This window comes from Crinia signifera, chromosome 19 (assembly GCF_055691185.1).
Source record: "Crinia signifera chromosome 19, ASM5569118v1, whole genome shotgun sequence".
Classification (NCBI taxonomy): domain Eukaryota; kingdom Metazoa; phylum Chordata; class Amphibia; order Anura; family Myobatrachidae; genus Crinia; species Crinia signifera.
This window is the reverse complement of record NC_139226.1, coordinates 84514258-84527373: the sequence shown is the minus strand read 5'-3', so window position 1 is coordinate 84527373 and position 13116 is coordinate 84514258. Positions and strand designations below refer to the sequence as shown.

The 13116-nt window shown below is 46.0% G+C and overlaps 1 long non-coding RNA gene across 3 annotated transcripts in view; it reads right to left on the bottom strand.

The window, feature by feature from the left end:
* LOC146042691 (uncharacterized) overlaps positions 1 to 13116 on the bottom strand; it is a 143562-nt gene that overhangs the window by 91170 nt on the left and 39276 nt on the right. For all 3 annotated transcript variants that reach the window (XR_014463976.1, XR_014463975.1, XR_014463977.1), the window contains exons 2-3: positions 4277 to 4365; positions 2686 to 2849 (exon numbers count right to left, since the gene is read on the bottom strand). This is a non-coding gene — a long non-coding RNA (uncharacterized LOC146042691). The remainder of the gene's footprint in view (positions 1 to 2685; positions 2850 to 4276; positions 4366 to 13116) is intronic.

The following is a 13116-nucleotide window of genomic DNA, read 5'->3' as shown; positions in this document are numbered from 1 at the left end:
AGCTCGCAGACGCACAATATTGCTGCTCCTTTATCCTGCAGGTGCAGGAGTTAAATCTCCACAGTTCCCGTCTTACGGCGGCAAGGCCTCATTCTAATCCCCTCTTTTGTTCAATGTATAAAGCGGTTGCCAGACATATTTGCTGACATGTCACGAGTACACGGGACAAGGCTTTCTCAGAGGAAACGGTGGTGACGATTTATTTGCATAGGAGTTAGAGGAAAAGATTATTTTTCTTCCAGCAAGTTGCTGCAAAATGTGGAAATCGGTTGTACAGTGGCAGATCCTCTTAGTAGCTCATTACCAGGTGCCTGCCTACCTCTATTACTGATATACATGGGGATCACTTACAAATCTAAACAGGGAGTTAGACAAGAGGTGACAGGCCTGCTAATGCAATGCACACTCCTTAAAGCCGCCAGTTCCAGAGGTGACAGGTTTCAGATGTTAATGTCAATTCCTAAGAGCTTATACAATGCCCTGGGCAGTTTTCTATCCTTGGAACACTCTAATTCCTCAGTGTCCGTGTGTCCTCCAGAAGTAGTGGACTGAGTTATGAAACTGGGGCACCGAGCAACGGCTGTAAGCCTTGTAAGAGAAAATGTGCAGAGAGATAATGCAATATAGGTCATAGACCACATTACAGAAGCAGTGACACATTGCTAATATTATCTTTCCCGCACATAGCACTAATACCTTAGCCGCATTTTGAAATAATAGCAATAGACTCCGTGGTAGTGTTGTGCGTACAGGGTAAGCTGAGCTTCATCTGTCATAGGGCCTGATGATCACCAATCTGCAAACTTAGAGATGACTGCGAGGAGATTACCGCCGCCCAGACAGAAAAAAGACCCCCCCCCCCCCTGCAAGTCTGCAAATGAACTGTGGAATTATCGCAGATCGCGATCCACCTGCAAAACCGTACGCAATTCCCAAACCATTACATGATTTTTCCAGTCTGCAACAGAGACCGGTTGATCGAGGCTGATGTCTCAAATCCACCCTTAACATGCTTGGGCACGCCTGCGTTCTTTCGGACACTCCTTGAAAATGTCAGGTTGCCACCACCAAATATTGGCTTCCAGTCCGTCAACCTCCGTCCGCTTTTTACGATCCATACACAGTTTCTGTCACTATTTGAGCATGCACATACGCGATACGTTCCAAACGTGATAATCGCTTCATTTATGAATTCGCTGATCAACCTTGAATCAGGCCCAAACTTCAGTACACTCCAGAATTTGGAGTATAGAATGGTTAGAATAATGCAAAGAAGCTATTTGTAGGACATTTATAACTTTTAAATATCATCTTTGTGTTATTCTAATGATTTTTATAGTCAAAACTCACTCACCGCCAGATCCTATGAGTTTATGTAAATCTGGCTGATGCCTCCCCACCCACCGCACCTCACTGCTTCGTGCCATCATGTACAAATGAGTGGGTTAGCTAGAATTGGCTATGAGAGGTCAGCAGGTGCTTTTAGATACATCAGTAATGAGACTCATTTCACTGCTCACATTATATTTAATACAATATCAAAACTTCATTACCTTGTAATGAACAGATATTGTATTGGATTTTATCCAACCGGGCAGTGGCCATTCACCATTAAAACTATTTGTCTGAATAATGATAAAGCTTTTCCTTATAGTATTTTATTGCCATTTCCACAGGGATGGAGGAATGGGATCATTGGACAGACGAGCATTAGGTTGAGTCACTAGATCGACATCACAAGGTGGATATTCCTCAAGGTCGACATGACTGGATGTCTACATGGGGTTATGTCGACAGGGTCATTAGGTCAACAGGGTCATTACGTCGACATAAGGAAGGTCGACAGTCAAAAGGTCAACATGGACTATTTCACTTTTTTTTCCCTGAATTTCGACAGTCGGCGGACACTGAAACGTAATACCGCGTCCCCTCGCATGGCTCGCTGTGCTCGCCATGCTTCGGGCACTATTTTATTCTCCTACCATGCTCTAGTGGATGCTAGGGCATAAAATACCGTCTTTAGGCAAATGTCGGCTCGAAAAAAAAAGTGAAAAACCGCATGTCGACCTTTAGACCATTGACCGTCCCCATGTCGACTTAATGACCCTGTTGACCTAATGACCCTGTTGACCTAAGCCCATGTCGACCTTCAGTCATGTCCACCTTGTGGTGTTGACCTAATGCTTATCTGTCTAGTGACCGTATCCTGTTCACTTGACCTTGAAACAGTGTTGCTGTATTCTATTATGTTACTGGTGGACCTAGCACAGCACACTACATTTCATATAGGGAAAATGTACATATTGTGACTATCTGAACTTTTGCATTTGCAAAGATTCTCTAAAGAATCTCGCACACCCGCTCAGGCAGAGAGAGGACAGGCTGCCGCTGCAAGTGTCTCTCTCCCCAGCTCGGCACACAGCACTGAGCAGCGTGTGCTGGGCTGGGGAGAGAGGCTGTGCTGCAGTGGCAGCCTGTCCTCTCTCTCCCACTCCCCAGCTCTCTGCAACATGGAAGAGGGGGCCCCAGTCCCTTCAATCAGATTAGGGCCCAGCCTGAATTTGGCCCTAAATTCCAGAGTTGTCATAAACATATCAGAGCTGCAATAGTGTTGAAAAGGTTCAAGTTTGATTTTATGGCCAGGACACAACCAGCGTGATATGATGAAAGGAAACAATAACTCACTGGTCTGTAGTAATGCTGAGACAAGGTTCAATTCATTTGCAGGAGTCTGTGGCAAGGATCTGTGCAGTCCAAGGCAGTTCATACTTGCTGCAATTAAGGCTTAGCAGACATGAAATCCTGATTTATGTCGAGAATTCAGACAAGAGTCCAGGGCTGTGAGCATGCTGTGAATGAATCAAAGAATTTCCAGTCATGGCTTGAAACAGGGCCCTCATTCTGGTTGACTCGGTAAGCTGCGAAGCTCACAGACAAGAGATCATCAGACAATATTAAGAATTTCACACTTCCTCAGCATACATAAGAATGTCCTCAGAAACTCACCAGCTCAGATGTGTAAGTGAGCCAGGATTTAAAGGGCTTAATTGTCCCACTGGCTCACTCCAACGATTCACAAATCCAGCTGATCACTCACCTAGTGAACAGGTACACCGGCCGACCGAACGTCCACCACCCCGCCGCCCGTATCCCCCGCATTTATGATGGCATGTGTACGCTTACACATCCTCTCACATGCAGCTGCATTAGGTGAATAAACATTCGATGGTCGACAACCATTTTTGCTTTTTTTTCCCATCTGCAAATTAAAGTCAGTCTGAGGTGGGCGAATTCAGGGGCTGACGTCATGCGATGTCAGCTGCGTGCCCCGAGCAAGCATCGACCCGCCTGTGCTCACAGATTATAAGAGGGAAAACACTGTGTGTACCATTTTACATATGCAAAAGTATTTGAAACATTTGCTATAAATGGTACTCATTCTCTAAATATGCAACATGCACATTGAACAGAGATAAATAGTGTGCATGACAAGAATCTCAAAGTCCGTAAGTAGGGAACTTCACAAAAATACAAAACATTTCGATGGACGTTTTTGCTTAGGCCAAGGACTAGGAAGCAGAAAGTGTCAAGCAAAATGCGTCGCATGCAGCACACTTTCAGGATGTCTCCTTTCACCTAATATTTATTTTCCATGTTCTTGTTTCCATGGAAAAGATAAATGCATTAGACCTATTTATACAACTGCGTCTTGTATTATGTATTTTGCATATGTTTGTTTAAATATCCTGCTTGTCAAAGTCCAATAACGATGTTAAGTAATAATGAACAAGAGATGATTGGCACACCTTCATTTCCAATGTCATGTTAATGGTTTTGCAATAAATGACTTGTGCATGTGGTTGTGAGCTTGTTTACAGATGGAGCGCCTCTCTTCATTGTAGGGGCTGGTGGTGGATTCACCACGCACCAGCCCCCACCAGTCTTCGTAAGGGGATGCGCGCACACGAGATGCACGTGCGTCCCCTTACAACGGAGCTCCCCCTGCCGCCCGTCACCTCGCCACCGGTCCCTGACACATTCTATCCATGTGTGGGCACCTTTAAACCTTACTCAAGACAACTAAATTCTAGATTCAAAGAACACAAACACAGATTGATTGAAATAACACAAACATTATCCATTTACATCGTGCAGACTGAAGCATAAAATATACATTTCCTTTTTCTGCACAAAACAACCTGTGTTCTAGATTTACAGTATAGAGACATTAAAGGTAACACAATTTTCAGCATTCCAGATAACATTTATCACCTACCTTAATGAAAGCCAATTTCTTCCCTATGAATTTCACCTCTGGGCTTAAGGCTTCCATATAAACCTGCAATGACCTTGATGTGGCCCCAGCTGTGGAACAAAAAAGGAAATTATCTCTAGTCATTGATATATACAGTATAAACAAATAACATCTTCAGCGCTTCCCAAATCAAGTTTAACTGGACTAATAATAGCTGGCCTGGCACTATAATCCTGTTACCTTGATCTACTGTCCCGATATGTAATTGACCTCGGCTTGGAATGGTAACAAGTTACAGACATGAGAAGTAAGAATAACCTGGTTCTCAGTGCAACAGTAAAGAGGAACCATATGAAATGGAAAGAGCTACTGTAGCACAGGGTAACGGAACAAGGACAGAGCTTCCCCGGGCGATCGCTGCAACATCTGAGGTTAGGATAAGGATGGAAGCCCCACTTGTTAGATCTCTATGTTATTATCTCAATAACCAGGGCCCATCAATTATCAGGCAATGGCCACAAAGGTGTCTGAGTGACCCTCAGATCTCATGACAAGTGTGTACCTAGGAGGTACAACAAAAAAGTTGCAGTGTTTCAAGAGCTTTTTGCTTTTTATCCTTTGTGTGGTGCAAATTCCTCTTCTCCTGTCTCCATCTCAATAACAGCCAGTCGTCACTAGGGATTCCTGTCCCTTATTCTGATATCTACTGCTTGTTCTATTCCTGACAGCTCCTTTCACTGCTGTGTTATGGGTCTCTTCTATATATGGATAGAAGCCTTTTTTTTATGTCTCACTAGCCTCTCTCTCTCTCTCTTTAATTACCTTCTCTATATCTTGCACTTTCCCCCTTTTCTTCCTTGCCCCTCTATATCCATATCTCTTGCCTCTCTTTATCCGTTGCCCTTACCCCTTTGTATCCATCTCTCTTACCCCTCTGTATCCATCTATCTTACTCCTCTGTATCCATTTCTCTTGCCTCTCTGTCTCCGTCTCCCTTACCCCTCTGTATCCATCTCCCTTACCTCTTTGTATCCATCACTCTTACCCCTCTTTATCAGTCTCTCTTACCTATTTGTATCTGTTTCACCTTTCCCCTCTGTATCTATTTCTCTTTTGCCCCTCTCTATCTGTTTCACCTTTACCTCTGTGTATGTGTTTCGCTCTTGCCCATCTGTATCCGTCTCTCCCTTTCCCCTCTGTATCCATCTCTTCCTTGCCCCTCTGTATCCGTCTCTCCCTTGCCCCTCTGTATCCGTCTCTCCCTTGCCCCTCTGTATCTGCTTCACCCTTGCCCCTCTATATCCGTCTCTCCCTTGCCCCTCTCTATATCCGTCTCTCCCTTGCCCCTCTCTATCCGTCTCTCACTTGCCCCTCTATATCCGTCTCTCACTTGCCGCTCTGTATCCTACTCTCCCTTGCCTCTCTGTATCTGTCTCTCTCTTGACCCCTTCAATCCATCACTCCCTTGCCCCTCTCTATCAGTCTCTCCCTTGCCGCTCTCTATATCCGTCTCTCCCTTGCCCCTCTCTATCCGTCTCTCCCTTGCCCCTCTATATCCGTCTCTCCCTTGCCGCTCTGTATCCTACTCTCCCTTGCCGCTCTGTATCTGTCTCTCTCTTGACCCCTTGAATCCATCACTCCCTTGCCCCTCTGTATCCATCTCTCTTGCCCCTCTGTATCCGTCTCTCCCTTGCCCCTCTGTATCCATCTCTCCTTTGCCCCTCTGTATCCGTCTCTCACTTGCTCAAATGTATCCATCTCTCCCTTGCCTCTCTGTATCCTACTCTCTTGCCCCTCTGCATCTGTCTCTCTTTTGCACCTCTGTATGTCTCTCTCTTGCCCTTCTGTATTTGTCTCCCTCTTGCCCCTCTGTATTTGTCTCTCTCTTGCCCCTCTGTATTTGTCTCTCTCTTGCCCCTGTTTTCATCTCTCTCTTGCCCCTCTGTTTTCGTCTCTCTCTTGCCCCTCTGTATCCGTCTCTGCTTTGCCCCTATAGCCTTCTCTCTTGCCCCTCTGTACTTATTTCTCCCTTACCCCTCTCTATTTGTCTCTCCCCTGCCTCTCTGTATCCTACTCTCTTTTGCCCCTCTGTATCTCTCTCTCTTGCCCCTCTGTATCCGTCTCTCTCTTGCCTCTCTGTATCCTACTCTCTCTTGCACCACTGTAGCTATCTCTCTCTTGCCTCTCTGTATTCGTCTCTCTCTTGCTCCTCTCTATATGTCTCTCATTTGCCCACCTGTATCCGTCTCTCCCTTGCCCCTCTATATACGTCTCTTCTTTGCCTCTCTGTATCAGTCTCTCTTGCCCCTCTGTATCAGTCTCTCTTGCCCCTCTGTATCCATCTCTCTTGCCCCTCTGTATCCATCTCTCCCTTGCCCCTCTCTACCCGTCTCTCCCTTGCCCCAGTGTATCAATCTCTCCCTTGCCTCTCTGTATCCTACTCTCTTTTGCCCCTCTGTATCTCTCTCTCTTGCCCCTCTCTATCCGTCTCTCTCTTGCCTCTCTGTTTACTCATCCATCTCAGTTTTTGGTTTCAGTGCATCTTCCCTTTCCCCCCTGCCAATGTTACTGGTTGTTGTCATGCTGACCAGACACTGGCTGCAGGTGCATGGTTGTGCATGGGGATACATATGGCATGCCCGCTCTCTGGATGCCAGTTGTTGTAATACCAATCCCAACTTCCCGATAGGGGGCCTCTCCCCTACCCTCCTAATCCTCCCTTGTAGCAGCCGAACCCCTAATCCTCTCTACCAGTGCCAATCCCTAACACCCACATCTCGCCTGCCTAAACCTAACCCCCTACCATGCAGTCTAACCCTAAGTCCCCCCTTGTAGGTGCCTAAATATAACCCCCCCCCCCCACCTGCAGCCTAACCCTAACACCCACACCCCTCCCCCCATCCCCCCTTTCCCTGGGCTGACAGCATTCGTACATGCTGAGAACTTGTATTGTTACATGCATTTATTTAGGGGTGAAAGTATAGCAGGGTCACAGGGTGCTCACAGTGCATGGAAGGTTTTTTGTTAATAAGTCCGTCCTGTATTTTAGGTCCTATATGTATGTGAACACAATGTGAAGCATAGTTTAATTAGCACTTCAATTTATTATATAGATTGTCCTTTGCATAGCACAGGGGTTCCCAAACTTTTTTGAATCACGGCACCCTAGAGCATTGGTAGCCAACCCTAGCCTACGAGAGCTATTAACAGTTCACATTTTCCAGACAACCTAGCTGCTGCACAGCTGCACTCATTTATCACTGACACATTTTAAAAGATCCACAGATGGAGCTAATTAGCTCACTTGTGATTCTGTGAGGAGACCTGCAATACATGCACTGTTGGTAGCTCTCGAGGACTAGGGTTGGCTACCCCAGCCCTAGAGCATCAAAATGTTTTCAAAGGCAACCCTAGGCCAAATGTTTCTTATTGGGAAATTCAGGAAAAAATATAAAAGTAAGTGCATTGTGTTTATATGTCACAGTTATCTGGTGAGGGACAGGATTTGCTCCTGTTTGTCCACATACTGTATGTTATGATTGGCAGCCACTAGCACTGCTTTTGCCTGTTACATTGCACATAACTAATATGAATTGATCCTGGTCCACCAACCAAAGGCACCCCTGCAAGTGTCCTGAGGCACCCCAGGGTGCCTAGGCACACAGTTAAGGAACCACTGGCATAGCATATTTTTTCTTTTCCGCTTTACTACTGTTTTTTTTTGTTTGTTGCATCCTTTTTTTTTATGTGTATGTGGCCTGTGAATCCTTGTACGCCTTTTCCCATCCTTCAATACGGTTATACATTTTGGACTTGTAGATAATGTTGTGATTGGTTGATTTACATCAATTTGCAGCCTAAAGTTGTACTGGATTTAAAGTATGTAAAATAACAGTAAAGTACCATATATACTTTTTCAGAACATTTTTTATGCTGAAAAAGCCCCCCTCGGCTTATACACGAGTGAGGGTCCCACTTGAGTCAATACGTTTTCCCAGTTTTTTGTTGTTAAATTAGGTGCCTCGGCTTATATTCGGGTCGACTTATACTCGAGTATATACGGTATTTAGAGACTGTATACAGTATATTATATACACATACATATAAACATGCAGGGCAGGCGACAGGGGGGTCAAGGGGGGCACCTGTACCGGGCCCCGAGCTTGTGAGGGGCCCCAAAGTTCTGACGGGCTGTAAGCATAGCTGCGGCAGTGCAGTGCCTAGAAATGGTTTATAAAGGCACCCACCTGTATTCCTGTAAGGGTACTTACCCAGACACCCCTCCAGTATTAGTGAATATTAATTGTGTCTTTTGTAATAATAAAAAAACACATTCAATAAGCGGTATACTAAAAATGTTCTGCTCAAGGGGGCGTGGTTACGGGGCCCCACAGATATCAGTGTACCGGGCCCCAAGATTTCTGTTGCCGGCCCTGTAAACATGTGCAGATGTATTAAAAAAGAGAAAAAGCATAAAGAAAAGTACACATGGAAATCTTACTTGCCATATGTTTAGTTATAAGACCTCTACTGCATTTTAGCTGGTTTTAACTTAGATTTTTCTGGGTCATAACCCTGTTTTAACGCATTCATTTCTATGAGTAAATTAGCTCTCCGGAATAGAAAAGGCAGATTATGTCTAATGGCTGCATAAAGTGAGCACAACATAAACAGACTTTATACCAGCTCATTTTACAGGAACCTGGTGTTTATACTGAATGCTGAGTGCAGACAGAATGAGCATACACATACCTGCTTCTTATAGTTGTTATGTATATACAGTAGGACACACATTCCTACAATGCAGGAACATACCCTCCAACATGACCCCTACCTTCAGGTCCACAGGAGTAGTGCACATAATGCCCACAGGAGTAGTGCACATAATGCCCACAGGAGTAGTGCACATAATGCCCACAGGGGCAGTGCACATAATGCCCACGGAAGTAGTGCATATAATGCCAGGGATAGCTGGACTGAGGGTAGCAGTAGGCACTATGATAGTCAGGAGCACTCCCAAGATGCTGCTAGCTCAAAGGACTTTTGCACTGGCATGGATTAGCCTATGCAGCTCCCCTAAATACCCAGGGTCTGGCTGCCATTGGCTGAGACATCAGGGAAGAGGAAATACTCCTAACCTGGCCAGAACACCCTTTGGCCCAAAACGAAGATGGCGACGCTGGCCTCCCAGGGCCGCCTGACACTTATCCTGTCTCCTGGCTGCGTGCCCTTCTACCCCAGTTGCCGGTCACTGCCCTCCCCCCCTGATGCCTACCACACAGAGTCCGGGACCTGCTGCACACATGACAGCCGTAGGCGGGCACGGACGGGTGAGTACCCTGTCCACTGTGTACCGCCGTAGCATTAGTAGTGCACATAATGCCCACAGGAGTAGTGCACATAATTCCCACAGGAGTAGCGCACATAATTCCCACAGGAGTAGCGCACATAATGCCCACAGGAGTAGTGCACATAATTCCCACCGGAGTAGCGCACATAATTCCCACAGGAGTAGCGCACATAATTCCCACAGGAGTAGCGCACATAATTCCCACAGGAGTAGCGCACATAATTCCCACAGGAGTAGCGCAGATAATTCCCACAGGAGTAATGCACATAGTGCCCACATCGTAAACACACATAAAACAGCATTTTGTGCCTAATTCAGCATGGATCGCCAATTAGAGAATTTGCAAATCGAGCTGAGCATTCACATTGCACATGCACAGGACCAAATTGCAAAACAATATCTGTATGTATAGATGTTGCAGAGTAGCCGCAGTTTTATTGACAGGAGGCTGGCATTAAGGGGCGGAAATATGGTGTTTTCTGGGTATGTTTGCGAAAACCACAGGCGTGCACAGACATTTCGGGTGGGTCTCTGATGTCCACAATGACTGCTCTAAGCCTGATTCTTGAGCAGATTATTGGAAGCCCCAGGCTGGCACAGATGCAAATATACTCTTCGATGGCTTGATTTTCGTACATGGATCTGCTAAAATATCGCTATTTGTGACGCTTTCACAATTTTGCACGGGGCGTTTATTCTTTCTGTTTGAGCGGCGGCTTTTGCTCGCAGTCTGCAGCAAAATTAGGCTCTTGGTTTCATATGCTGAGACATACCCAGTGCCAGATGCACGCAGTTCAGCGCCAGAAGCGTTTGTGCCTTATTGATGGCGGGTTGGTGACATACACCTGCCCCCAAATATATAAGCAATTTGCTTTGGTTGTGCAGCTGCAACTTAAAACAAACGGAATAAAAACAAAACCCTTTTTAATACAGACAACACAGTTCTCCATCTCATGTCTAGCAGAAGATAGCTTGCAGCAAGTCCGTTTTGTCTCTGATGTCTTTGGGTAACACTATAACTACTATGTTGTGGGATCACTGTGCCCAACAGTGGGTTATGTGACCCTGATTGTAATATTCCTGCGGATTTCATTGTTCTACAGCAGTGGCCCCAGAAGTGTTTTGAAGCATCGCACACCAGATTATCAGTATTCCTTCCATGGTAACCCTAGGTCAAAAGTTTCTTATTGAGAAACTTTTCAAAAGAAAAACAAAAAACATTAATATACAGTAAGTACGTACTGTACACTGTGCTTCATCATCAGGCTCATGTATGGGGTGGTCAGTGGCAGTTATAAAATATATCTGCTGATGACTGGCAGACATCAGCACTGGTTATGTCTTTCCAATGGACCACAAAACGTGGCAAGCTCCCAGTTTGGGAACCACTGTTCAACAGGGACTATGGATTATTGCAACTTTCCAATATTACCAGTAGTGAAGATGCAGAGTTTAACCAGGGACGAAGGTTGGAATTCACTATGCCAGGAACACAAGTTATGATCTCCTCCACTGGTTTTGAGACAAGTATAATCATACTTACAACAAATATATAAGTATATGGGATCATTTCCGATTCATACTATCTGCACAATGGGCCTTATTCTGGTTGGTGCGGTAATGTCCGCGTGCGTTCGGGCCGCCGATGTTTTGTGTCTGCGCATGTGCAGAGGCGTCTCTGCGCATGTGCGAATGGAACGCACGTCCAAATTCCGCATGAAATGTGTACACTACGAACAGGGGGAGAAGAGGGGCGTGAAGGGCTGTTTGGCCGCATTAACATATGCATACGCCCCGCGTTTCATGGACGTTCCCATGAAAACGCTGGGCGTATGTATGGTAATGCGGCCGTGACGCACGTGTGGGGGGCGGACATATGACATTGCCGGATGTCAGCTGCCCGCCCAGATCCATGCTTTTGCACGGAGAAATGCCCATGTGGTCTGAGGTTGCGGGAGCTGCCTGGCCACTCGGTCCTGCATTCGATGGTCTGCGACCATCGAATGATGGGGGAGGTTCCCTGAGATGGAGGAGGTGTATTCATGAGAAATACACGTGCGGTCCGTTCGGACAGCTTCATACCGCGTACGGACGGAGTTGGCGATCCGTATGGAAGGCGGGGTTTAGGATGCACGGTGCTGGCCGCATATTCGGATCCGGTCACACCGATCAGAATAAGGGCCAATGTATGGTATAATATCAGCAGGCGTAAAGGAATTATAGTTATTGTTCTGGGAGGGAAGATTCTATTGGTCCAACAAATCACATGGCAGCATTGACAAATATGATAAAGCCACCACCCGGGTTGAGAGCAAGGCCCCTCCATCATACTTACATACTTCCCTACTACCAGGGAAGGGATTTATCTATGATTACATCAAAATGGCCAGATGTCCCCCTGCACAGTGCCAACAACCAGGCGCTGTACAGGGGGCTACAATGATGCAATTTAATGTGAAATGCGTTAACGGATCCCCCCTCAGACCATCCATTTTACTCGTTTGTGGCCGGCCAAGGGGGTTGCACGGGGCTGGAAAGTGGTGTATTTGCCCACTTTCCAGCCATTCCAGGAGAATAGGCAAGTATTCCTCTCCATTCACATGGGCAGCGCAGATGAGCAGACTCTGACACTGTGTCAAGGGTCTGAGCATGTGCAGGTCTCTCGTATGTTCCTGGTTAATTTTTCTACTGAACATATCTCTGGGAAAATGGCTGAAACACAATTTTCATGGTGATTTGTGTAACACAGACGCGGGACTTTAGAGGAGAGTATAATTCATGGACAGAAGCATAGTACAGAGCCATGGCACCTGGAGCAAGCTCATGTCATGGCACTACTCCCACCTATATATACACAGACACATTGTACCCCACTGGGGGTGGGGGGTGGGGGGAATGAACCCACACAGGAATAAAACAAGCAAAACATACAATAGGCCCCACAGGGGAAAAAAACGCATACAATGTCCCCTACAGGAAAAAATACACATGAATGGCTCCTACTGGGGAAAAAAGCCATATATTGGCTTACACAAAAAATAAGACTTCTAGAATCAATATATGCTACCACAGAAAAGGAATAACACAATGATTCATTGTCCTCACAGCCAGAAGAAAAATAAAACAAACATATTTTTCCACCAGCCCCCTACAGATTACTGACATCACCAGCTGGGCTGTCACAGATAACTGCAGAGTTAATCGCAGGAGACCAGCCTCAATTGGCTCCAGAGAGTCCAGACCAGAGAATGCATATCTTCAGAGAGTCCAGACCAGAGAATGCATATCTTCAGAGAGTCCAGACCAGAGAATGCATATCTTCAGAGAGTCCAGACCAAGGCAATTGGTTAAAACTTGGTAAAAAATCCCTGGCACCTCATCACCGTCTTCAGCCTGCATTACCTCAGTATCTCATCACCTTCCTCAGCCACTCAACAATGTCCTCAGCCCCTCAACACTATTCTCAGTTCATCATTACCTTCGTCAATCCCTCATCACCTCCTGACACATA